This window comes from Embiotoca jacksoni, unplaced genomic scaffold (genome assembly GCF_022577435.1).
Source record: "Embiotoca jacksoni isolate LCO1_2020_lvr unplaced genomic scaffold, fEmbJac1.0.p SCAF_19, whole genome shotgun sequence".
Classification (NCBI taxonomy): Eukaryota; Metazoa; Chordata; class Actinopteri; family Embiotocidae; genus Embiotoca; species Embiotoca jacksoni.
Window position 1 is genome coordinate 8,928,829 of NW_027185329.1, and position 25,516 is coordinate 8,954,344.

Genomic DNA, 25,516 nt, shown 5'->3' on the forward strand with positions numbered 1-25,516 from the left:
CCACAGGCTTAAAAAATATAAAGAACCTGGCTTCTCCGATTTGATCCTTTATTACAGGGTCACACAAACATGGCACAGCAAGAGCTAATTTCCACCAGTTTTGAGGGCAGTCGGCTCATCGCATCTTTAAATCCCCTGCGAGGAGGGAGGATTGCATTTAAATGGTGGCCTGTTACTGTGATGCCTGCTCCCAGCTGAGTGTTGCCCTTTAAGAGTTAGCGTGCACTGTGGGCCCAGGGTTGACCCGGATCCTCGGATAAGTGTGAAGATGCTAAATGGGTTGAAATGAATGATATGAGATGGCATTTCACATTTAAGATAGGTGGTAAATGAAATATAGATTGCCATTACATTGACACTGGTGCTATTATGTTGGAGTGAACAGTACAAACAAAGAAGACCTTACCGCATTGGTGAACTTGTGCACCATGACTCAAAATGTGAAGGGCAAAATTATGAAACACTTAACGGGATCAGTAGTGACTTTTATTCAATCATTACCTTGTCTTGCATGATATACTGCTAGAAGAATAATCCATCCATCCATTATTTATACCCATTTTATTCTTTGCAGGGTGATAGGAGGCTGAAGCCTATCCCAGCTCACATTTGGTGGAAGGTGGGGTAAACCCCAGACAAGTTGCCAGTCTAGAAGATTGCTCTTGTCTTAATGATAATGAGACATTTGCAAGAGGGACCCAGTTACAATAAAGCTATTGGGGCAGACTGGGAGCTTCTTATTTCTCTTCTGCCTCTGAGGTCTTTTGGCAGGCAGAGAGCTCTAGAGAGAGGGGTTGTGGGAACACCATCTCCCTGTTCTCTACCCTAATTCTGCTGCCCGGCACAGTCGGTTAAAGAGGCCACCGGCACAGCCTCCAGTGTTTCAAGTCTGATTAATCTGCTGATTAGATTAATCCAACAATGCTTCAATGGAGGGAAGCCGTCCCTCTCTGGAAAATCTCCTGTTCTAAAACAGAAGTATTTTTTCCCCTCCTTGCTCTCTTTCTGTCTATCTATGATCTTCTGCAGAGGTTAAAGGTGTTGCTCTTCGCCACATGCCTTCACCTTATGTGAAAGTGTTACAAGAAGACTTTACACTGGGATCGTGTTTTCCTCTCGTGGTTGAATCGCTTCCTGACTTGATTTTGGTTTAATTTCTGTTAACAAAGTCTCTTTAAGACAAATACCTCATAAAACCCGAGTTCAATCAAGACTCTGGTTATTGTTTAAAGAGACAAAAGCTAATGAAAGTCGGTATAGTGGAGAATGCTTTACAACACGCCACTGGAAGATACAATAGGAGCCATTTCCTGATTTATCACCCGAGTTGGAGTAATGAATAGAAAATGTTAATGAAGGTCAAATGACAAAATGCTTTCCCTGGGTTCATAGTGAGGTTGAGTCTATTAAATGCCCCACCACACACGTACAAACGTGCGCGCACACACACACACACACACACACACACACACACACACACACACACACACACACACACACACACACACACACACACACACACACACAAAAACTAATTTATTTAACCCTGTGCTGCTTAATGATCGTAGGACATTTACTTCACACACTGTCTCCTGTTCTATTGGATAATGTTTTTGTAGAGTTCAGACGTAATTAGCCTTTTGGTCTCTGCCCGTCTCTAAAACACTAAATAAATAGGATATGCAAGCCTCCCAGGCAATCCTCTAGTGTGTTTAATAGTCTATTTATTTTTAATAATCAAGCATTAGAGATGGGTGGTAATCCTGTTTCACTTGGCATGCTGCCTTTGTCTGGGGAAGGACAAATGAATTTGCTTAGTTTATTAATTGATTTGGGTGATTCTAATCACTGTGATTATTTGGACTTTTCTGGTTTCTATAAAGCATTTCACAGCTAAACATGTAGCTGTGGATTTAATCCTTGGACACTTTATTCTCAGCTGTTTGAGATGTTGCTGAGGAGTTGGAGTGTGATGCTGTTTTGTTTGTCATCAGTCATTTTGGATAAGTGCGGAATCTGCAGACAATGGAAGGACATTTTTGAGAATATACAATTTTATATCCAACATATGTGAAAGAACAAAAGTCTGTACTGCATTGTGAGTCATAAGAAAACGTTACATTTTGGTAGAGGCCAGGTTAATCACCTTTGGGTCTACATTTCTAGACCTCTCATTTTCATGTGACTAATTCGACTGTGTGAACTTTAAAATTACGTGTGTGACTTTGAAGAGGCAGGCTGGTTGAAAATAAAACTGGCACATGGTTCTCAAAGTTGAGTCTTTGAAGTTGTACGATTTACATTTTAGGCTTTTGGCTGCTGCTGTCTATTGGAGTGAGTCACACCGAGTGAGCGAGTCAAAGTTTGGTGTCTTGACACTTTGACACCACTCGTAGCTGCAGGTAGAAAGAGTGTTGCGCAGTCAGATTGGGTCTGTGACACAATATTCTCTCCAACATCCGGCCGTCCCGCTTCCTCTCGGGGATGCAGGGCCCAGAGCAACAAGCATCGCTTCTAAGTACTACTGTGATGCAACTCTGGTTGATATCGTCCCTTGCAACCACACTGCTTCAAGTTACACTGGGCACCAACCTAAATGGGCTTAAATTTTTTATATGCACTGGAGAACAGAGATCACATCTTGGGAGGATAGCATATCTGTAATTTATTTAAGAACCCCACAGAGGGAGAGTTATTTTGGAGGCAGAGAGCTGGAAGGGAAGCATCCGGGTGGCATTTTTTTGTTCAGCCCAAGGGGCTTGTAGGTAGACTCCACTCAGCAGTGACCTTCTCAGCGACGTGGAGGAGCACCTAGGATGAACATTCTATTTATGTTCCAGCCCTCCGGTAAAAACTGTTGAGTACAGAAACTACTTCTCCCCCATCCTGAGGAACAATGGAAGCGTTTGAATAATTGATTTGAAGTTTTGCTCAAACTCCTTTTACATTTTACCAGAGTAAAGTGATTCGCCTTCTCTGTCACCCTACAGTTTGTCTCGTCTTGAATTACCCTTCAGTTTGAAGGCGCAGTGGTGGAAAGAGTGCTCAACTTCCCTCGGTCAAACACGCGTCATCTTCGCTGGCGTGAAATAACAGCTCTGTCGCTCTTAATTAAACCCGGCCTGATTACCGGCGACAGGTGTGGCAGGTGTTCTGTTTACTCAAGCAGCGGTAACAAACACACATGCAACAATCTGCAGTAATTTATTAAAATCACCATCAAAGCTGCCACTTATCCGCTGCGGTGCGGTGAGTGCGTATGCATGTGAAAGTGGGGTAAAAAAAAAAGGAGTGGGGGCCATGGAGGCTGGTGGTGATGGTAGCATGCTATCATGGAGTTCATCCGTAATGAGTGTGGATTAGCGGGGATGATCCGGGCTTTGCAAAACCCCTGGTCCAGGGCCGGTGACGGTGGTGTGTGTCTGAGCATGTGTGCGCAGTGATTGGAGGTGACATCATGACACAATCCAAAGTCAGTTTGGAAATCTTTCCCAGAATTCTCCGCAATGGTAGGTGTAAGACTACACTGTAAGAATACACTGTATGTCCAAGCGCGCGTGTGTGTGTGTGTGTGTGTGTGTGTGTGTGTGTGTGTGTGTGTGTGTGTGTGCGCGCGCGCACGCTGTATTTTCCTCTCCTCACCAACCATCATGCAGTGCTGCAGCCACCTCCTCCCTCACAGATGAGCCTAAGAGCTGATTAATATTTCTCTGCAGTGATTTATTCATTCATTTAATTATTTGCGAGCTGTTGCCTGCGAGGGGATAATGTTTGTTAATCTTTTTTTTTTTTCTTTTTTTCTTTTCTCAACATCGTATAAAGAATGAGCATCAATCGAGGAGAAAAAAAAAAGGAATTTTGAATCTGATTATTTAATGTTTGGACTGCACAGTGGTTTTTGGATGCGTTGTTGTTAATACCTCCCCACAATCGGTCATGAATTTTCGAGCGCGTCCCTGGTGAGGGCACAAATTTATGCCACAGCTAAGAGAAGGTTCAGGGAAACTTCTGACCATAGCATCACCAGTTTGAATTTGCATGTTGGAAATTCAGTCACGTCCATGTGGAGGGGCATGTGAATGAGAAAAACTCCTCGCTCCCATAGCAACTACTGATGAGCTTCCCTTGAACTTTGTGTTTGAACTCATGAGGCTGCTCAAAGGCCAGCAGGTAGAGGAGTGCGAGTGCTGAGAAGTTACTTGGAAGAACTGTGTGTATATGCAGCGGGGCAGTAAAGGAAAAAAAAAAAAAAAAAGGGGCATTCTCAGCAAATCTCATCCCTGGACAAGTCGAATAAAAACCAATATTGCAACACCCCTGTTCACTGGGACGGAAAGCTGTTTTTTTTTGTCCTTCAGGAAGTTGTTGTTTTTACACAGGTACTGAAGCTTTGACTTCTCGAAATGTAAAGACTGATATCCTAGTTTTTGCCTACAAGGACAAGTTAACACGCTAACATTTCAGACACCCCTCAGTTTGATGACGGCCATCTCTTTGCAGCCAATGGCTAATCTGGAGATTTGCAGCGACCACATAAAGACGTTACAGTGATATGTTTGCTGTCAGAATGAAATATGGGACATTGTCACAACACAGCAAAGCCATTCTTCTCCTCAACCGTGGACCTCTCCTGTCACAAATACGCACACGCACACACACACACACACACACACACACACACACACACACACACACACACACACACACACACACACACACACACACACGGTGCGTAGACTGCAGTGTACAAGATGGAAATCAGATAGTCAGACAATGATTTGAGTAGCAGCCATAAACATGTGGCCTGGGAGATGATTTATAATAATTAATCCGCTGTGTCCAGTTCCAACAGCCTCCCACTCTAACCCTCAACCAATTCACCACATGCACATACATAACACACACTCACAACTTCCCCGCCCGCCCTAGCCACTCAGGCTTGGGAACACAGCTGTGACCACCTCGGCGCCTTTCCAACCCAATGTCACCAACGTGCCTATTGAAGGACATCGAAGGGGATTTAGTCTATCTCTCTGTCCCTGTTAAACCCCTGAACCCTCACAATAGACCGCGCGCTCCACTTTATCATGCCCATCATCGCGAACCATTAACATGGGGGCCTACAATAACATTATTTATGGAGGCGTTAATATTAATATCGACCTGTGTGCTGTCAGGCGAGCTGATTTACTGAGCGTTGGAATGCCGAGCCGTGTCAATGTGGCAGGTGAACTAATTGAATATCAGTCACTCCACTCAGGACGCCAATAGACACACACTTGCCACTGAACAAACACAAACACGCACACATGCATCATTGTCCGTGCAAAAAAAAAAAAAAAAAAAAAAAAGACTCATGCATGAACTCACTCCCAACTCAAGTAAGCACTGAGAGCCAGTGTGTGTGTGTGTGTGTGTGTGCAGGTGTGCATTCGACAGGTCACCTCATAGACTTTTTAACCAATGTTCCATGGCAGTAATTATGACTGGGTATCTGCTGAGAGCGTGTAAGTATAATGGACTATGTTGTACTTATCTGCTCAAAACAGGCTCCGCTAATGAAACTTCAGTGAGAGCGTTTCATCTGAGAATTGTGTTGTTGGGGTGTGTGGAGGTTCTCTGACAGAGCACAGAGGTACAGGATTAGTTGGCAGCTGCGGAGAGTAATGAGGTTGCAGGACAAAAGCTGTCTGGCTGAGTGTGTTTCGTTTGTTTGGAAGAAAGCTCTCACCAGTTTCGCTGAATATGGTGCACTTTAACAAAAAGGCCAATCACAATATTTTACCTAAAATAAAATGTTGAATATGTGTGCTCGGTTCATGAACCACGGGTGGATAAAAGACCTGGATTCAGACTATTCCTCTTTTCACAATAATGTTACTCAAAAAATTAAATATCTCCATTAAATGATTTCCAATCCTCAAAATCTGTCCAGATTTAGGTTTAGGGACCAAAACCTTGTGATTAGGAAAAGATCATGGTTTGAGTTCAAATATGTCAAATAACACGACATACCTCACATAAGTCATTTATTGTACTGAACGCAAGTCGAATATGTCATGTAATGAGGGTAACTTGATAGATGTTAAATCCACGTTGACTTTGGCTTTTGTTTGTTTCATCGAAGCACGCCTGACCTCCACCCCACATGGACCTTATCACTCTTTGTACATCGTCCAATGAGCATGTGTTTATTTTTCTCTCCTGTAGCTATACAGGGAACACCCGTAGTTGTGGTTAAGTGCTGCATTCTTCCCACTAGGCCACATCAGATCTTAGTCTTACTTACCAGACCCAAATTGGCTATGTGAATTCATGGGTTACGGGCCACTCCATAGGTTTTCGTCTTCAGTTGTTGCAGCCAACTGGGCGTAGCCCTCAGGTTAATTTTGAAACTATTGGAGCAGCCTCGATCCAGTCGGCATTGAGCACCATATGTGCCAAAACTGTACCACCACCACTGCAACTACATTTAGAAAAAAAAGCTGAGCCAGGCTTAACCAGATGGCTGGCTAGAGTGGATGGGAATACATTCATATGGCCAAAGGATATTATTATACAACCAATTGTTGCTTTCTCATAGCCCAGCAGGGATTTGAATTGTAACAGTACTTTCCACATGGGTCAGATCTCCTGTTTTTGTCATTAACTGATGCTGCTAGTCACTGGTTAGGTCCAGACTTCCTCAAGCACGCTAAATAAAAAGGAAAAAAAAATCATACACACACAGCTGTTCCCACCTATCGCATTTGTGTTCGATACTTTTTGAAAGAGTACAGTAAGACACCGTGGCAGCCTTTTTTGTAAGACCATCATGAAAGCTGTTCAAATAATATACTGCAAAAAGAAAGGCAGCAAAAACCCAGCGCAGAGTACATTTAACAGGGTTGATGTCAATTCTTTTGTGAGTTCAATGAACTCAGTGCATCTTTATAGTAAGGTCAGGATACATTAGTGATAAAAAAAAAAGAATAAAAAAAAAAAAAGCAATGCTTAGTGTTAAAGGAAAAACATCCCTGCTCTTTGCTCTGTGATATGAAACTGAACTAAAAAAAAATTCAAAATGTAGTGTTTAATATGAATGAAGACATTTACTTTAAAGCAAACAACTTTTAGTTGAATAAATGATCAAATACTTTTTTTAAGAACAAGCGACCCACTGACAGTGTATCCCTGACAGTTTTATATCAATGTCCTCCTGTCATAAAAATGTCATAGGAATGATGAGAGAAGCCAAGTTTGTCGTGTTATCACCTCTCGCTCCGTAATGTTTTGACAAATCTGTGATTTTCCAGTGAGGAAAAGAAGATAACACTCCATTTTCATATCAGTTCTACAGGAACTCAGTCAAGGATCCAGTGTGTTTGTCAGCCCATCTTTTTTTTGTCATCCTTAAGAGCCAGAGAACTAAATTTGGATTTAAACGCTTACAGCATGACATATGATTCTATGTATGTGTACTCTGGAGAAAATCAGTTCTCCAAATCAGTTCAGTCAGTCACATACAGTATATATAAGCTACATCTAAGCTTTTTCACCCTCTGCTTTTTTGTTTCCTTGTTTCCTCTGATCTTTTTTCTCCGCTTGTCATTTTCTCTCTCTCTCTCTTCCTCTTGGCTCATTCTGTCTTCTCCTCCCTCACCGTCTCCGGTGATCCTTAGTTCTCCTCCTCTCCTCCTCCTGTCGTCTTGTCTGTCCGCCTGCGTTCACCTGTTGTTTCCTTCCTGCTTTCCCCTCACTCGACGTGTCCCTTCTTGACTCCTCCTTCCCTCTCGATTTACCTGCTCCTCCCCGTCGCCGTCTGCTCGCCAGACTCTGAACTCCTCCGTCTTCCTCCCAGCTCTACTTTCCCTTTTTCTCACCCGACACGTCCCATGCTATTGATTACCTCACCTTCTCCATGCTTTCCTTTCGCGCCCATCCTCTTCTCGTATCAGACGTTTTTATACCAGGAGAACAATGGAGAGTGAAGAAGTCGGTGGGTGGCTGAGGGTGATGGTGACGTGAGAACAGTGAGACATCGGGTGCTACCATGGCAACTTTTAGTCATTCAGAAAAGAAGAAAAAAATGCCTTTAGTTTTATCACATCGAGGTAGAAACTGTGTTGACACTTCATCATCTGGTTGAGAAGTGCAGTTTTTTTTTTTTTTCTCTTTTACTTGTCCAGTATCTGACCTGTTGACAGTCAGTCAGCCTTGGTGTTTTCTGAATTCTTTGCTGTCATTTTTTTCCCCTGCGTGTGCTCAGAGCGTCTCGGTTCCATGCCCTTCTATTCTTATTGTCCCCTATGTGGTCACATTGCTGGAAAGAAACTACGCAGACCCATTTCTGAGCATGCATGTTTTCATTCCCCAATCCGCCATGCACCATGATGCTCGGCCATCTGTCTCAGCACGGTGACTAAACTCAATGCCAATATGTTGCAGGGTCATGAGAAAACGAACCGGAGCTGCTTTCCACATGCGTGGATAAAGCATAATTTAACCCACGTTTCATCGCTAAACAAAAAAACTCTGCCTGGAGTTGAGCTTTGTGGTTTCACCCGCGTGCTGTTGTGAAGAGACCCCGGCGAGTTTTCCACTATCTTCGCTGTTGATTTGGGACGTGTTGTAGCTTCACTGCTATTCTGCTATCCCTTCATTCCGGCTGATTAATGGCGACTTGCCCGGCCGAGGGAGTGTCTCATGCGACGGAGGAAGCGGTAGTGCAACAGCGTGTGTGCAGTGAATAAATGCTGTACATTAAACAAATTCCCCCGCGCTCGTCTTGGCAGCCAGGCGTGTGGGAGTATTGCAGAATTTGGCCTATCCATTCCTCCCCCCCAACCCCCACCCCTCCCCACCATCTCTCACTGACACACACGCATGCATGCTCATGTGTAAACAGCCACACAAACTCACCAAACCAGTGCTACTTCTTTTACTTGGAGAGAACATTTTACACACTTATGGATATACGAACCGACCCAAACACACCGAGCTTTACAAGTGCACTTTCCCCCACGTGGACTCTGCCACTTGTTCACATCCCACTTTCTTATACACACACACACACACACACACACACACACACACACACACACACACACACACACACACACACACACACATCTACACCCCCCCCCCCCCCCCCCCCCCGTGCTGCAGTGAGTACACCAGGGGATCCTACTGTAGCCAGCCTATTAGTTGACACTGATTGGCCAGTGAGGAGCCAGCCTGACCCCGGTGGCCTGTCAAAATAAAGAATCTTGTTGACGGTTGGCCGTTGACGTAATAAAGCCCAGAGAGGATGCTAGGAGACTGTCCACAGGCAGCGTCCAGTTCATAAGACAGTGAGGAAGAGGAGGAAGAGGAGGAAGAGGAGTAAAAAAATACACCGCTTTGAGGACAGATAGGAGTCAGTAGGAATTTGTTATCCTGTTTTGGTGCCAAATATTTCCTCCCTCCTCCTACAAAATAACTAAAAGTTGTCTTCTTAACAGCAAGCTTTGATAGAGCACTTTTAGAAAAAGCGATTTAGCTTCAAAAATGGTTATTGACATGTAGTATATGTCCAGATGAATCATCAGCTATTTTAGATCAATTTGATGATTCAGTTGTTTTTTTTTTTTAAAGGTAAAATTCGCTGTTTTCTTGTTACATTACTATGATCAATCAAAAAATAATCAGCAGATTAATTCATAATACTAATCGCAGCCCTAACACCGTATCCCACCCAGTCTCACGTCAAAATGTGAAATAGCTACGTTTGTCCGAAGCGCAAAACATAGTCGTTTCAAAAATGTGTTTCTTAAGTTTCTAAAATTGTGGGATGCCTACGTTTTGGACGGGGTTGTCGAAGAAGGGCATCATGTGCTGGAGTAGCAAGATTGTCAGTGTCCACATGGGGAGGAGGTTGGGGTGGCTGGATGGATCATGCACAGGATTTTACGACCAGTAGAGCGAACACCGCTCTACGTAACAGCAAAAATGTAATGCAAGTAAGTAACCTTACGTAACTTGTTGAACTTGCTTACTTATCTATATAACCTTACTTAAGTAATTTGAACCCAACCATGATTTTTTTTTTTCTGAACCTAACAAAGAGGTTTTGGTGCTTACACCTTAGGCAGCTGAGACGTTAGAAGGCTTTGTTGCACAGTCATCTGATGTAGAGGAAGACCAATGGAAAAGAACAGGCCAAGAAAAATAAGGGCTTTTCACAATTATTATGAATTATTAAGCCGTTACTGTGAAACGAATACACTTTGCACTGTGGACCAATGCTATAACACTTTTTGACGTGAGATTGGGTTGTCATATCATAGGCATTACATTTACATTTGCGATGAATGTCTTCCCGCCGGCAGTCTGTCTGCTTCATAATCTGATCTTGGTATGCAGAACGTACATAAATATTGCATTTTCAACTCTCTTTTCTCCATGTAAATTTGGTAGGAAACTCAAAACTCTGTTATTTCATCAAGAAGCCACAAAGTGCATTTGGGGAAGCTGTCCTATAGGATCCTCATATGATATCGATTATGCGCCTGTTGTGCGTTCCAGCCATAGTATTCATATCGTTATCTGGAAGAGGACTCTGAGCACAGGGTAATGATGAGCTCCTCTGACCTTTCACTGGAGATAACCTTCCTCAGCTGCTCAGTGGAAACTCCTCAGGGTGGACTCATTGCTACCCACAGCTGCAGACCTGACTCACAGTAGCGACTGAAAATCGAGTGTGGCTGCGGTGCATCAGACGTGGCCTCCGGATGCTTTGAAAGTCCTGCTAGCATGTGTACAGTTCCATGTACAAATACACAAAAATACTGTACATGTCAATATTATTTGATAAGTTATAAAAGCACAAACACACACTCTCAGATACTACTACATACGCAAACATGAGTATTTAATTTTTTTTTTTTTTTTTTAATTTTATTGTACTCTATTAAACCCCGAGGGGAAATTCTTTCGCTAAATTGTACATTCCTACTCTGTAAATACACAAAGTCCTGTGGAAACGGGAAACTTATTCAGCCCTAAATATAAATGAGTGAATATCAAGACGTGAATCAACCACACTCACTCATGCCCACACCCACACATACACATGAACCCACTGATTCGGACTGGGCTCATTAGAGATGTGAAGGAGAAAATGATCAAAAAACTAAAAAAAAAAAAAAAAAAGCCAGGAGGGATTTCATGCAGATTCGCACTCCACAGCTCTCAGGCAATCAGCAGCAAGCCTCCTCCTCCTCATCCGAGAACTGTCGTCCCGTGGTCACAAAGGGCAAATAGGAGAGGGAGGGAGAGAGAGAGAGAGAGAGAGAGAGAGAGAGAGCGAGAGAGAGAGAGACAGAGAGAGAGAGAGACACTCATCTCAGCATTTGTTGAATTCACCCACCTACCACTTGAGGAGGCAGTTCATTTAGAAGTCCCTTTCATTAATGTTTCTCTTTCATTTTCACTCTTTCTCCCTCTCCTTTTTCTATCTACTTTAAAGGTACAAGTGAGTGAGTAACAAGAAGACGGAAGAAGAAGAAGAAGAAGCCACTGGCGCAGCTGAAGATATGAGGCTAAAGAGGTTTTGAAAACAACCCAGCGGTAAGTGGGCCCCTAAATTTTTGCACAGTGTGCCGCCATTTTAGAAGACTAATTTTGCTCTCCAGAAGCAGCCTGAATAATAACATTGGCGGCCACAAATTCATGCTTTCTTAATCTTCAGGTCTGTCCAATTTTTTTTGTTCAAATATACTCCTCTTCCAGTTGTTCCTCCCTGACTCCACCTTTCCATCTTTCTACTTCTGCCTTTGGTGACAGATCTCTGGCTGTCGCAGTGAACCTTAATCTCTTGTGAATACGATATTTTCCACTCGTGCCCTTCTCATATTTTGCACTGCTGCAGATGACACTTTACAGTTTTCTTAATCTCCATTGTTACATGTCTTTTGCAGTAACAGTCATTACTGAAAAAACAGTAAGGCTGTGACAAATCCCCTCCCCAGTGCTTCTCCTAATTGGGTAGCTAATAAGTCCTATTGTCTAATTAATACTTTTTTTTTTTTTTTTTTTTTTTTGCTGTCACTAATTGATATTCACGATGTGCACACGGAGCAATTCATCAAAACTACGGAGACAAATATACGGTACACGCAGAAAACAAACAAAACAATCACTGCATTGACTTTATAAAGTGTTGTCAGTGCAGTTTGAATGCACCTATACACACACAATCTTGCATAAAGACATCCACGAAGCCGTGTGCAAGTTTATTGAGGTTTGGTTCAAGAGTGATGCTTCAGGTCCAAGTGTCCTTGTTTCTTCTTCTTAACGATAACCGTAGCATGACACGTGGCAAACTGTCATCCTCCTTCACACATTTCCGTGCTCCCCGCGCAAAGCTCATCCATCCATATTGACAGCAGAGCCGAGGCTGAGAGAGAGAGCTATCATCTACCTGTCACGGCAGGTTGCCACTGAGGAGCTCCTCCTGCACTCCTCCAATTCTTTCATTCAACAAACAGCATTGGGGGAGATTTTCACATCTGGAAGCTATAAGGCATCAGTTTAGATGTGTAACGTACCCAGTTTTTCTTGGGCTCATTCATATTCACTGCTCCTCTTTGGTGCACAGCACTGAGTGCAGAATTAATTGTAAAAGGTTTCTTTGAAATTGATTAATCATCTTTACATTGTATGCAGCGTTTAGAGTTCTCTTGAGATAAATCCCCCCCACCCCCCAAAAAAAAAACACCTCAAATAACTCTTGCTCTGCCTTAATTGAAATAAACTGCTTTTAATTCTAATTGTGTGATTTCTTTATTTTAATTGAACTTTATTTTCAAGATCTGTCTCTTGAGACAAAAACAAATGTAACTGTAATGATATTACTCTCAAATATCAACAAAATGACACAGTCGTCACTGTTACTTAGATTATCAATAAACTCTAGGTTTTTTTATGTGCTCATTGTTCTTGGAATATAAACCTACTGTTTCTGACATTTTTTTTTTTTTTTTTTTTCATGATTTATTTGGTGCTTATCTGTCCACTTTATGTCTGGCTGGGTTCCTATTATTCATCCAGATATTACAGCATTAAGTCAAAATGAAATCTCTGGCTGAGTTATGAAACGTCCTCGTCTCTTCCACTCCAGTCCAGTGGATAGTTTAATTTCAAGCTGCAATATCTACTGTAGTTGACTCCACTGCCATTACACACACTGCACACCACATCCTCATTTCCATACCATCACTTGATTATTAGTGCTGCTGGCAGGGCAGCAGACATGCCGAAACTGTGAATGAATGCCAGCAAATTGGTGTCAGACCAGATGCAAGCCCAGACATCCCCTCTCCATGTGCACGGTGGCCCCCTGCTTCTCATCACCTTGCAGCTGGCGGCCACCAACCTCGTATCAACAGCTGATTTTGGATATATCTAGCCGTGATGATCGTGACCTGCTTTGTTGGACTGCAGAAATGGCGGAGAGGCAGGATAGCACATCTGGACCCCCTACCGTGGGCTCAACAATGTGTAAAGAGACAGGACTATTTACATTAGATTCACTGCTGGCTGGTTACTGCCTGACTGAGTGTCATTTACACATTAGCACAGGGATATCAGGGAATGTTTAAAACTTTCATTTTAAAAACTGTTCTCTGTAGATGTGCTTAATTGATGTATCAAATGTGTATTACTCATTTGTAAGTTCCCTAAAACACAAAAGACACCACATTGTGGTAGTTGAAGGTGATCTCCTGAGCAAAAAAAAAAAAGAAAGAAAAGGACAGCATAATAAAATGTATAAAAAGTAAGTAAAGGAGACATTACGGAAACACTACACATTCAAATAACATTGGTGTCCTACATGGAGAAGCGTGTGGTTGACTAAGTCTGGATATGTCAGTAATTTGTTTCAGATTGTAGTAATATATAAATACATGACGGCCTTGATACATGTTTATCACTCATAATGGAAAATTTGAAAGACTCATGACCTCTCCTCGAGAAAGCCGGATAGCACTAAGTTAAGCTGCTTCAGGTCTTGTATAGACCATCCCTCACCATAAAGCCTCCATTGAGGTACCTTCAGTCGTGATAAAAGGTCAGCAGTGCTAGATTACCAGCAGGTATAATGTTCAGCCTTTGTTTTGCCCTAAAAATGAGATATCCAAACCAATGAGTGTCCAATTGAACAAAACATCATTAGCATTTTGCATGACAGTTGCTTGTTGCACAACACATCAGTGTGATTGAGTGGCGACGTGACCTCGGGTGGCCACAAATGGGGGTTGTGGCTGCTTTCTTGGCTTAAAATTGCATAATTAACCTTTTCCCCAAAGTACCTTCTTTTAAAAACCTTGTGACCCCACCGGGATTTCTTTGTCATTGGTCCGCATGTTGCGTTCAGATTTCACCTTTTGACATCGATTTCAGCCCCATGCTTACCCGTTGGTGTGATGTCTCTGCGGCGTTGCTGATTCAGGTGCCTTCCTCTGTCGAAGGGAGGGGTGGGTGGGTTTCTCTGAGCGTACCTGACTTGGACAAATCCCCAAGGCCGCAGCACCTGAATGAACAGACAGCAGCGACTGTTGGCTGAGCTTTAAGGACAGTTTCTAAGGAAAAGAGAGCAGCAGCTCTTAAGTGGCTCCTAGGATGTTAGCGGCACAATTAAACAAAGCTCTGCTAATCTTTACTGCTCGTGTCAAGAGGCACTGTGTTCTGTCAGAGCGCCGTTATCCGTCGCATGGCGCTGGGACTCTTGACAGGCTGGAATGTGCCCCGTGAGCTGCCACCACACTCATCACAGCGGTGCCCTTTACTGCACACTTACTGCACTAGCAACGACACTAATATACATCATAAAGAGGGCAAAAAACAATAACAAAAAAAAACAAAACACCAGCAATGAATTAGCATTATTCAATTTTGTACGCTCCAGTTATTTGTAGCGGCATTTAAAGAAATGTAAATTGACCTCATGTTTTGGAGGTAATGAATTTGATTATGCCAGCGCATGTAATTTCATGGTATTTGGGAATGAACGATGTTTTGCCTTTTACACTTTCCTCATTGTGATGGTGGAAAGCTAAGCAGTGTGATGCATTTTTAAAGGTCCTCTTTTTAGTTTAATGTTTTGTATCATAATAACAAGACGCGTTTGTTTCTTTGGAATTTGGACCTCATCCAAGCTTCATTTCTTTCAGCACTCATTCAGTGCAGCTCAGTCATGAATTCTGGCCACCTGTTACGCTGAGTTTGAACCCCTTAGTACGCAGCATTTCATACCACCTGGGCAGCTTTGGCTGACCCTACATACTCACAAAACCTCAGCACTTAAGTTCTCGCCGAACTTTAGCAACAACCTGCTGATGTGTCTTAATATATATATAAAAAAAACCAACAACTCTGGTATATATTTTTAGGGTGGGGTGGAGAGATGCTATCTTAGGTCTATTAATGCAGTCATTGCTGTGCTGCCCCGGGCTACAGAGCCTAATCCAGAGGAGTGAGTGAATGGGACTGTGGCTCGGGCTTGCCAGACCTACTTAGGTTCTGGTTGAAAGCACAGTGCTGTGTGGGCGAATCTATTCTGTCCTGGGCAGGGCACAGCATAAACATTGCCCAGGGAACGCAGGCAGGCAGGCAAGCAGGCAGGCAGGCAGGCATGCAAGCAGTGAAGCGGACAAGAGCAAAACTATAAGGATGGTTGCCTTTAATTTCCTTTCTACTGACTCCCCTCTACTGTCCACGGCCAGTGAGCAAGAGAGGGGAACAGAGTGTGCATGAGTGTGGAAATTACCTGTGGTAGTTTTTTTATTTATTTATTTTTTTTTCTGGGGCTTCACCAAAGTATGCACTGTTATCCACTCTCTCACTCACACATCCACACACACACACACACACACACACACACACACTCCATCACACTCCTTCATGGTGAATCTGCCCTGATCCATCCAGACGACAGGCGTGAAGCAACGACTCGCTGGCTCTCTTACTGTCTTTAAGTGATCTGCGTTTGCTCGAAGGCACGCTGGCGCTCTGACCTCGTGGCCCCCCCCCGCACGTAAACAGAGTACCGCTGCTCCCCCTCCCGCTTCCACTACCCTGCCACCACCATCCCCCCACTTTCCACTACCAAATAAGGAAGACGGAGCCGCTCAGAGCCAGCAAGTCGGTCAGCCAACCCACCGAGGAGGCCATTAGCGAGCCAGCGAGCCAGTGAGCCAGCGGAGAGGTTGGTAGAAAACCACCTCTGGCATCACTCATCACTCCTGGCCTTTGCCGGCTTCGCCCGCCTCTCCGGGGCGCAGAAATGCACAACGCACCCGCGCCGTATACACAAACACCCGCTGAAAGGCACGCAGCACCACATGCACGGTGACCTGAAACCGTTGAAGGCACTCTAACACGGCATACTGTATACAATGATCTACGTTGAAAGGCGCATATGCACTTGCCAGCGCACAGAAAATCGTTCAGAAAGGACACAAAAGACGCATTCACGTGAAAACTACATGTACACACAGCATCTGCGTAGAGTAGTGATATATTACCGTATAAAAACACCACTGCACACAACATAAATTATACAGTGGGTGGTTTCTGCAAAGCCTCCAAACAATCAAAGTTGTGTGTGTGTAACTTTGCTGAAGGAGAGATTTATATGGTGGGATTCCATTACAGGTACTTATCTGTCAGTATGCGTGCTTATTACGCACTGAAACAAGCCAGCGTGGAAGCGTCGAACACGACAAGGCCGTAAAACTTTCAGAGAACCGTTGGGAGGAAAAAAAGTTGTTTTTTTACATTAGTGCAGTGGATTTCTGATCATTTTTGCCAAATCTGAGGAAATGATTTCAATTCTGTCCTATCATTGTTTAGACACACAACGCTGATCAATGTGTACGTATTTGAACTGAGCGTGCCGAGTAAATAGCCCGACTCGTACTTTTAAAGATGAAGCATTTCTCTGGCACGTTAATCAGTTCTCTTCTTCTACATGCAGCCGCTTGAAAGTCGTGGAGCAACATCAGCATCAAGCGCTGACATGGCTGACGTGCGTAATTAAGCCAAACACCGATCTAACTCCTCGTGTGATACTCACCAGCGGGGAACATGTGAAACCTGCACTAGTTTACAACACTCAGTTAAATTAACTGCCTGCGCCGTCTTGTAAAGTCAGCTTGGAAGTTGAAATGTGCAGCGCAGGCAGGCACCGTATGAAACCACATTTGTTAGTTTAACGGGATTCACAGGACACACAGTTAAACACAGTTACATGAACCCATTCCCTCTCTGTCTACGTCTTTGTCTTGTCGCTTTCTCTCCCTCTCTCTCTCTCTCTCTGAAATTCTTTGGTTTATTTAGCTGCACTCTTTCACCTGCCTCCAAATGTCAGCCGAGTTCAACGGAGCTGGAGGGAAAACACTCTGACAGAGAGAGAGAGAAAAGCCATATTGAGAGCGAGCCGGTAAAAAGAAATGCACAAGAGTTGAAGGGGAAAAAAAAAAAAAAGAGAGGCAGGAGGAGTGAGTAAGTGAGCATGTTTGGTCACAGAAAAGCCCTTCTTGATAGTTATATTGACTCAAGTGCATTAAACTGACAAATAACACTCTATAATTTCAGCATTTATCTGATGTCTCCTCCACAAAAGGCTTTTGTTCGACAGGGGAAGTTCGGCTCGCAGTCCACGCCGGGATGCCTTAAATGACACATCGGATGAACAAAAATTGGTCACAATACTGAACTTCCATAGCGGTTAGATTAACTCTGAGGATTGCGTAACACAAAATCAGAAAAATCCCAATATCATCAAAAAAAAATAAAAAATTGTATTACTTAGTAACGTCAGCACGGAGCTGCATCATCATCTGTCCATCTATCCCTTAAATCGCTAAAAAGATAAAAAGGTGAGGGTGGCCCGTGGGAGGTGCAGGATTTGAACCTTTTGAATGCCCTCGTGTCAAAACGAAGCTCAGCAAGACATGATGCCCGGCTTCTAAGGCCTGGAACCCTGCCGCGCGTCTCAGCTGCTGCTTGCTTACGTGAGTGCGTCCACGCCTGCTGTGTTGTCACCAGCCGGTCAGCGGCGGGGCTGCGGTTGCCGGTCCTACCATTTCAATCAATTTCGTTTCCCTTTGATCGCTGCCACGGGTACGGTATTTTTGAAATCCCGCGAGCGACGAGGCGAAACCAAAAAGGCAAAGGTCGCGTGACTTCTGTTTACCCTGGTACAGAGCGAGACACACCGAGACAGAGGAGCGGTACGTACGGGGCGGGTGGGAGAGGGAGAGCAGCGGGGGGGAAATTTAAAAAAAAAAATCCCGCCCCTCACCTGGTAAAGTATCGTCATGATACAAATAGAGCCCGCACTGGGCTTTCTCTATGATTATAGATAGTACTCGCTCCCTACCGTTCTAGAATAGAATTATATACAGTGCAAAATGTGATCAAGGATTGTGTCCCCTGTATATTTTAAACTGGGAAACGCGCGCGGAAAATAGGTGTTGGTTCTATTTTCTGAAATGATGCACCGCACACGCGAGGCGTGAAACGCGGGTGGGACTCGGTCCCAAGAATTCCAAGAGAGCAGATTAATTCTCTATCAGCAGCTTGTAATTCACCGCGTTCCCATCCGTGCCCCTCCCAGTGCACCCACCAAGCTTCTATCTCCATTATCAAACTCCTGTCTATCGCAGTTGCTCACTTGTGTATCAAGGTAATGAATTCATAATCTCTCTCAGGCTCTTTGTAGATCTCTATCGTGGCGGGAGATAAGAGTGAGCATCGTTGCACTCTAATAGCCGTCAGTCTGCCTCTCCTCCTGCTTGCTCTGTGTGCGTGTGTGTGTGTGTGTGTGTGTGTGTGTTTGTTTGTTTGTGTGTGTACAGTTGGTGTGTGTGTGTGTGTTTGTGTGTGTGTGTGTGTGTGTGCGTGCGTGCATGTGTGTGTGTGTTTGTTTGTGTGTACAGTTGGTGTGTGTGCGTGTGTGTGTGTGTGTGTGTTTGTTTGTGTGTGTACAGTTGGTGTGTGTGTGTGTGTGTGTGTACAGTTGGTGTGTGTGTGTGTGTGCGTGCGTGCGTGTGTGTGTGTGTTTGTTTGTGTGTGTACAGTTGGTGTGTGTGTGTGTGTGTGTTAAGCAAACCACCCATCACCACAAACCCCAGCGCCCCGTCCTCCATTTTGGCTCGGTGGGAGAAACAAAAAACAAAAGAAGGTTCTGGCCCAGAGTCACTTATCAGCTAACTGTTGAGGCCGCGAGGCAGCAAATGTCTCCGAGAGAGAAGCAGCGGTCCACTTTCTCCTCTCCCTTCCTCCCGCGCGCACTAAAACCGACACCGCGGCGCTTCCCAACCTGAGCTGACAAACGCTCAAGTCGCGGGGAGGGTAAATATCTGAGAGGGCGTGGCACGCTTCGAGTAACCGAACTCGCGGGCGAGGGGGCGGCTCCCGAGGGGCCGGCCTGCGGCCCGCGCGTAACGTTTTTAATTGCGGTTTTCGGCGGGGTGATGAAACGTCCTCCATTTGAGCACAAGCTGGCGGTAAGTGGGGCTGTCGCCTCCGGGGACAGAGTGAGCGATGGCCCGCCGCTATCGGAGGTGATTGTTCCTCAGCCCCTAAGGGTGACAGAGAATGAACGCAAGGGAGCAAGGTAGACAATAAGGAGGAGAGGCGACGCTCTCTCGCATGCAGTTCAAATCAGGACGGGGGGGACGAATGAACTTGCGGTACCGCCACTACGCTTGGCATTGATTAGTTTGTATATGATGTTCAGCACGTTGGCAATTCAGCTGATGGGCTTTTCTGTTTAAATGGAGAAAAAAAATGACTGAACAGATTAATTCCGTTGCCGCTATATTTTCATAATCGTGTCGTTACAACCGGCACTTATTTTCCCTTCTTAGAAAAAAAAAAAAAAAAAAAAAAATAAAAATAAAGGTTTTCCGGCTGAGATTGTATTTCTTCGTCAGACCAGATTCCCTTTACCTTTCACACCTGCCATTTTGGTTCGGACCAAATTGAAAAGTCAGAGGGACTGGATGAAACAAGGCAGATGCGGAAGCACCCTTGGAGGAAATCATAATCATAATAATAATAATAATAATAATAATAGTGTGATATTTTAAATATGCATTTTTTTGTTTGTTTTGTTTTCTATGTCTAAGCATTCAGTACCACACGGAGTGCATTTCATGGTCATGGGCCTTTAAAATCTGTATTGTATTGGGCCTGTGTGCAATCATTATTTCATTACACACATATAATTTCCTATTCATGCACAAGTTCTCTCCTCTTTCTTGAAAGGCTTTTTCTTTCATGTCAGTGTTTTCCGTTTGACAACAGGGATAAGCAGACATTGTGGTGAGGATCAACCTTCACTCGGAAGCGTAACAGCTGACAGAAGGAGGCCAACAGTTTCAACAAGGTTCACTCGTCGTTTGGAGCGTCTTCACACGGTACACGCTGTTACGTGATTCGGTAACAAGACGCAAGCGATTAAACGCTTTTTTTCCCCCGAGCGCTCGCCGCATCTTCCGCTCTCTGAATTTACATGCCGTCTATGAACACTCGCAAGGAAAACAAAAAGTGGAGAGGGAGAGAGAGAGAGAGAGAGAGAGAGAAGGGGAAGAGAGCTCCTGGAGTGGAGGAGTCTCATTATTCTGTTATGGATTGCACATGTCAGCCAGTAAGTGCTCTTTTTATCCTTCCAAAGCACTAGCCTCGGCCACCGAGCGCATTTCCCTACCCGAGTGAAATTTACCATGTTAAGGCTCACGCCACCAGGGGGAATGGTAGTGAGAGTTCTGGGTTGCCGCTGCGATTTACCGCCTTGATTAAATAACGGGCTGCAGTGCGAACGCGAGGCCAAGGGAGAACTATATGTAACATAAACACATGTGTTTCTACTCACTAGTAAATTGATTAGACCCCCCCCCCCCCCCCACACACATACCCTTTACACCTCTTTATGGTGTGCTACATGTCACACTGGGTTTTAAACAAAGAGCAGAAAGGGGGCAGTGGAGGATTGCTTGTGTGTCAGGATGGCTTCCTGCCAACACACAGCAAAGATGGGTCTCTTTTTTTTTTTCTTCTTTTTTTAAAGGGCTTGTTCCCATCCATTACCGCCTGCATACCTTGAAAAGTTCACACAAAATATATTGGTTCTCTCCGTCCAATTGGGCAGAGGAGGCCTTTTCATTTGATGCACTGTGCTTCAAAAAGTGTAGCACCTTCCAAAGATTGCTTAATTCAATCTCATTTCCTTCAATTTTCCATCACACACCTCGGTCCTCGGTGCTCCAGGAAGGTGCTTTGACGCAGGCAGCTACCAGAATGTTTCAGTGGAACAGTCGTAGCTGGGATCCAGGACAAGTCATTTTTTTTCTGTTCCGAGGGTCACAATGTACCTCCCAGAATCAATCACTTTTACTGCCTCTGAAACCAGGATGCAATTTGAATTAGAATGCGATGTCAAACAAAAGAAAAGCTGGCCTCAGTCAGAGATGTGGGAACACGCTGCTGCATGCTGACCAGAGGTAACTGACTGAGGGTCAGTGGATTGATGCGTCTCCAGTGTGTGTCAAGCCTCCCTGCTGGACATAGTGGACACCAGCCGTCACTATTCAAATTCAAATCCTAGCAGCCAATCAGAATAGCTGTTTTTTTTGTGTTTTTTTTAGCTAAAAGCCAACATGATTGGCTGAAATCACGTTCAACTTTATCCTCACTTACAACAAAGCGGAAAAAAAAGAGTAAACACTAAAACTATAGTGGAAGTTTTTTTTTATTTTTTTTTTACATGCTATGGATCGTTTCACTGCTGTTGTTTTGTCATACGTTACAACTAAAAAAAAAAAAAAAAGGTTGATTCTAAAAGTTATTTCATTACCATTTCAAATAAAACAAATCGTGCTCATTTAATTTGTTTTTGAAATTTGAATGGGAACAAGGACAAACGAGGCATTTCAAGGTAGAGTGGCACTGAAAATAAATAAATATGCATTAAATAATTAGAACTAAGTAAAAAAATATTTAATTGAGATCACGTCGCTCAGAAAAGAAAAAAAAACCCGGTTTGCTCGAGCATTGTGGTTGTAGTATGTAGGCTATATGTGCAGGCTAGTTTTATAATTAGAATACGACTGGATTAACTCGATGAATAATCACTTCATAGTTTCATCTCCAGTGAATCTTAATTGCAAATGTAAAGAAACTGATTATGCCATCCATATACGAGACGATACAACATTGCTTACCGGCACCTCTGACTTCCTCTGCATCTCTTAACGTACTCAGATTAGCACAGGATTCTTCCAGCATTAACGCGCGCGCACACACACACACACACACACACACACACACACACACACATTGTAAAACATGAAATATCCTCATGCGCAATCAAAGCGATTCACAACTTTGCAGCACATTCTCACACACACCTCCCAAAATTCTCCTCGCTTCCTGTCATTGCACCGTTGCTCTGTGGGCTATATGCGTCTCCTCTTCATCCTGCCACTGCAGCACAGATTTATAAAATAAAAAGCTCAGCCACAGTAACTCGTTTCGTTACAGGGTCCATTGCGTTATGATTTCCGATGCTTGAACGCACCAAGTGGGTAGGATTTACGATGGCGGCGGAGAAGTCAAGAGACGAAGTTTATGAGGCGGCATTTGAACGCAGCACAGCGCTCCGTATTTTTGTGTGTGTTTTTTTTTCTCTCTCTCTCTCCCTGCTGTATAGAGGGGAGGGAGAAGGAGGAGGGGGGTATTTGACTCCTGTCTCCCCACCCCCAGTCCCTATGAGGTGGATTTAGTGAAGAAAGGAATCCAAACCTGGGACGCAGAGATAACGAGAGACACCAATAAAGAGATACACATTTGGAGATCCGCGCGCGGCGGTGTCGCGCACGGATTATTATAGGGTATTTTATTTTTCTTTCACTCAGGAGATTCTGGCTCGGAGCGTCTGATCTGTGGGAGAAAGGGAATACAAACGCACGGAGAATAAAAGGAGTATTTTATACTCGCTCCCTACCGTTAACAAGTGAGCCTCTGCCGCTCGGGAAAGTGGAATATAGCGGTTTTTTTTTTCTTTTTCTTTTTCTTTTCTGCCGTCGGTGATGCAACGTCACCGTTTTTTTCTGTGAGAATTGACCGCTCGGCCACGGATAATTTGGATTTAAAAGCTGTCCCCCGTAAAGCAACTCGGGGGCAGTCTCCCACACTTTTCTCACGCTGCCGACGTAAGTGACCGCAACTTTTTTTTTTTTTTTTTTTTTTTTTTGGTATCAGATTAGATGTCAGGTTTGAGGTACGATGGCAAATAAAGAGTCCTTAAAGTCTTAGTGTGCGTATGGAAAGTATTCAACTCTGCTTGTACCTCAGTCTCCTGGAGAAAACCAGAAAAAAAAAAAAAAAAAGATGCCACTCTCTCCTGCGCTTCGTGTGTTTCAGAGAAAACCCATTTCCCCTCACTTTATTTTATTTTATTTTTTTTCCCGTCAACTCATTTCTTTGATGTAGCCTACGCCAACAAGACTGCAGCGAGTTATTTTTTTTTTATTTGCAGTGCTTTTCAAACTTCGCGTCCATATTGAAGACCCCCCAAACAGCCGGATCAGACACTGAACCTCCACTCTGGTGAGCCTTTGGCCAACTCGCTCTCAGTATTTATTTATTTTTTAGCATTTAAAAAGGCGTTTTCAGGACACTTGTTGTTTATTTTCTGCATGCAGAGATTAAACGTGCATCAGGAGTTTTTAGTGCTATAAGCAGGAGTCTTTATGGGGAGAGGATTGCATTAATAAATCACCGTTAGATTTCCATAAGGAGGCTTTGGGAGCTCGTTTCTACCCCCATTGTCCGAGTGTTGAGTTTGCTGGCTATATGCCTCTGCAGTCGTATGTAATGTGCCCTTTTTGTGGAGTTTTTAAAAAAAAAATTTTTTTTAAAAGTGATTCGACTTCTAACAAACTGCTCCTTTACGTTCTTTTTGTGACGTTTGCACAAAGTCCTTTGTCATATTTTAGCTTCACTTCTTTTTTAGTTGAGGGCAAAGTTCTGCCTCGAGAAGTAACTTTTTGTCTGGTTGTGTTGGAAAGTTTAGATAGAGCTCCAGGCTACGGTCCTGCTTTAGTGTGTGTGTGTGTGTGTGCGTGTGTATATGTGTGAGTGTGTGTGTGTGTTACTTTGTGTTACTTTGGCAGTCTTCACTAAGTCAAGTGAATCCAATTTGAATTGCAATGGAACTTAATTTTATCAGAACATTTAAAGCTAAATCTTCCTCAGGCAACATTACCCCCTCAACACACACACACACACACACACCATCCAACAGCGACTGAAAGCCAAAAAAAGCTTAGTAATGCATTTTTTTTTTTATTTTTTTTTTACTGTGGGGGTTGCTGAACAGACCAGCTCAGGCACTGTTGTTTTTTGGTCTTGATGTTAATAAAAAAATAATATCATAATTTCTTGAACTTTAGGCAGGTCTGAGGTCAGGGTCAGCCACAGACAAGCAGCAGGAAATCTAGCTGGGAAATGCTGTTTGGATTGAGGATGCAATTCAGTTATATGCAAACTTGTTTTTAGACTTGGTCAGAGGAAAAAAAAACATTTGTTTCTACCTTTTATGGAGAATAAATATGTGTTCCGTTCTGTGATACTATTCTACAGAGAACATCACAAATTCTACCACCTGCTGAAAATGTCCATCTGCAATGAAAATTGCAGTTTTACCTATTTTCTCCTCATCAGTCTTGCAGTTCAGAATCCAATCAGGAGCCCGCTACCTTACATAAATAAAGCCATTCGTCTTATGATGCGAGTCACATGTTGATTGTCAGTTGCGAGAGGGAGTCTTGTCCTTCACAGTAATTGGACAACACGTAAACCAAGAGGCTGCGCGTCAAGTGTGTTCGGGATTCTTAATGTGGCTTTAATTGAACAATTTATCACCCCTGATCACTGTCACATAACTGGGCAAGAGAGACAAAAGGCAATGAAAATGCCAAGGATAAGCTGCCAGGCACAGTCGGCTGAGCGTGACCGCCGTGTCTGTCACGGCGGCATCGGCAAAGTGCTGTTTTGATTTCGTTCAACGTATTTTTTTTTTTTTTTTTTTGCCTGCAGAAATCACAAATCGACGCATTTGTGAGTGGCAGGCTCGTGCAGTGGTAGTGCATGGTGGTGGAGGAGGACGGCGGCGGTGAGAACATTACATCCTTGAAAACTTATTTTTATTGGGCGAAACTTTTGATTTCTCCCCGGAGCTCCTTTCCCTACACTTGGAAGAAAAGCTAATTGAATTGTGCCCCGGATATGATGCTTTTTTTTTATTTTATTTTTTTCTCTCTCTCCTCTTTTTCCCCCCCAAGTATGGAGGTCTCGGAGAAGTGTCCTCCTGTGGGTTTTGAAATTCATTTCCTTTGCAATTATTACTTTCTGAGCTGTTTTTCTTTTATTTCCCCTACCTCGACATTAGGGTGTATTCTCTCCATTTCTAACAGGATCAAAG

At 43.7% G+C, this 25,516-nt stretch overlaps 1 protein-coding gene across 7 annotated transcripts in view; it reads left to right on the forward strand.

The window, feature by feature from the left end:
* The window catches only part of ptprsa (protein tyrosine phosphatase receptor type Sa), a 228,639-nt gene that overhangs the window by 34,335 nt on the left and 168,788 nt on the right, over positions 1-25,516 (forward strand). For all 7 annotated transcript variants that reach the window (XM_069153384.1, XM_069153386.1, XM_069153385.1 and 4 more), the window contains exon 2: positions 11,489-11,589. The gene's annotated coding sequence lies outside the window, so the exon portion shown is untranslated. The remainder of the gene's footprint in view (positions 1-11,488; positions 11,590-25,516) is intronic.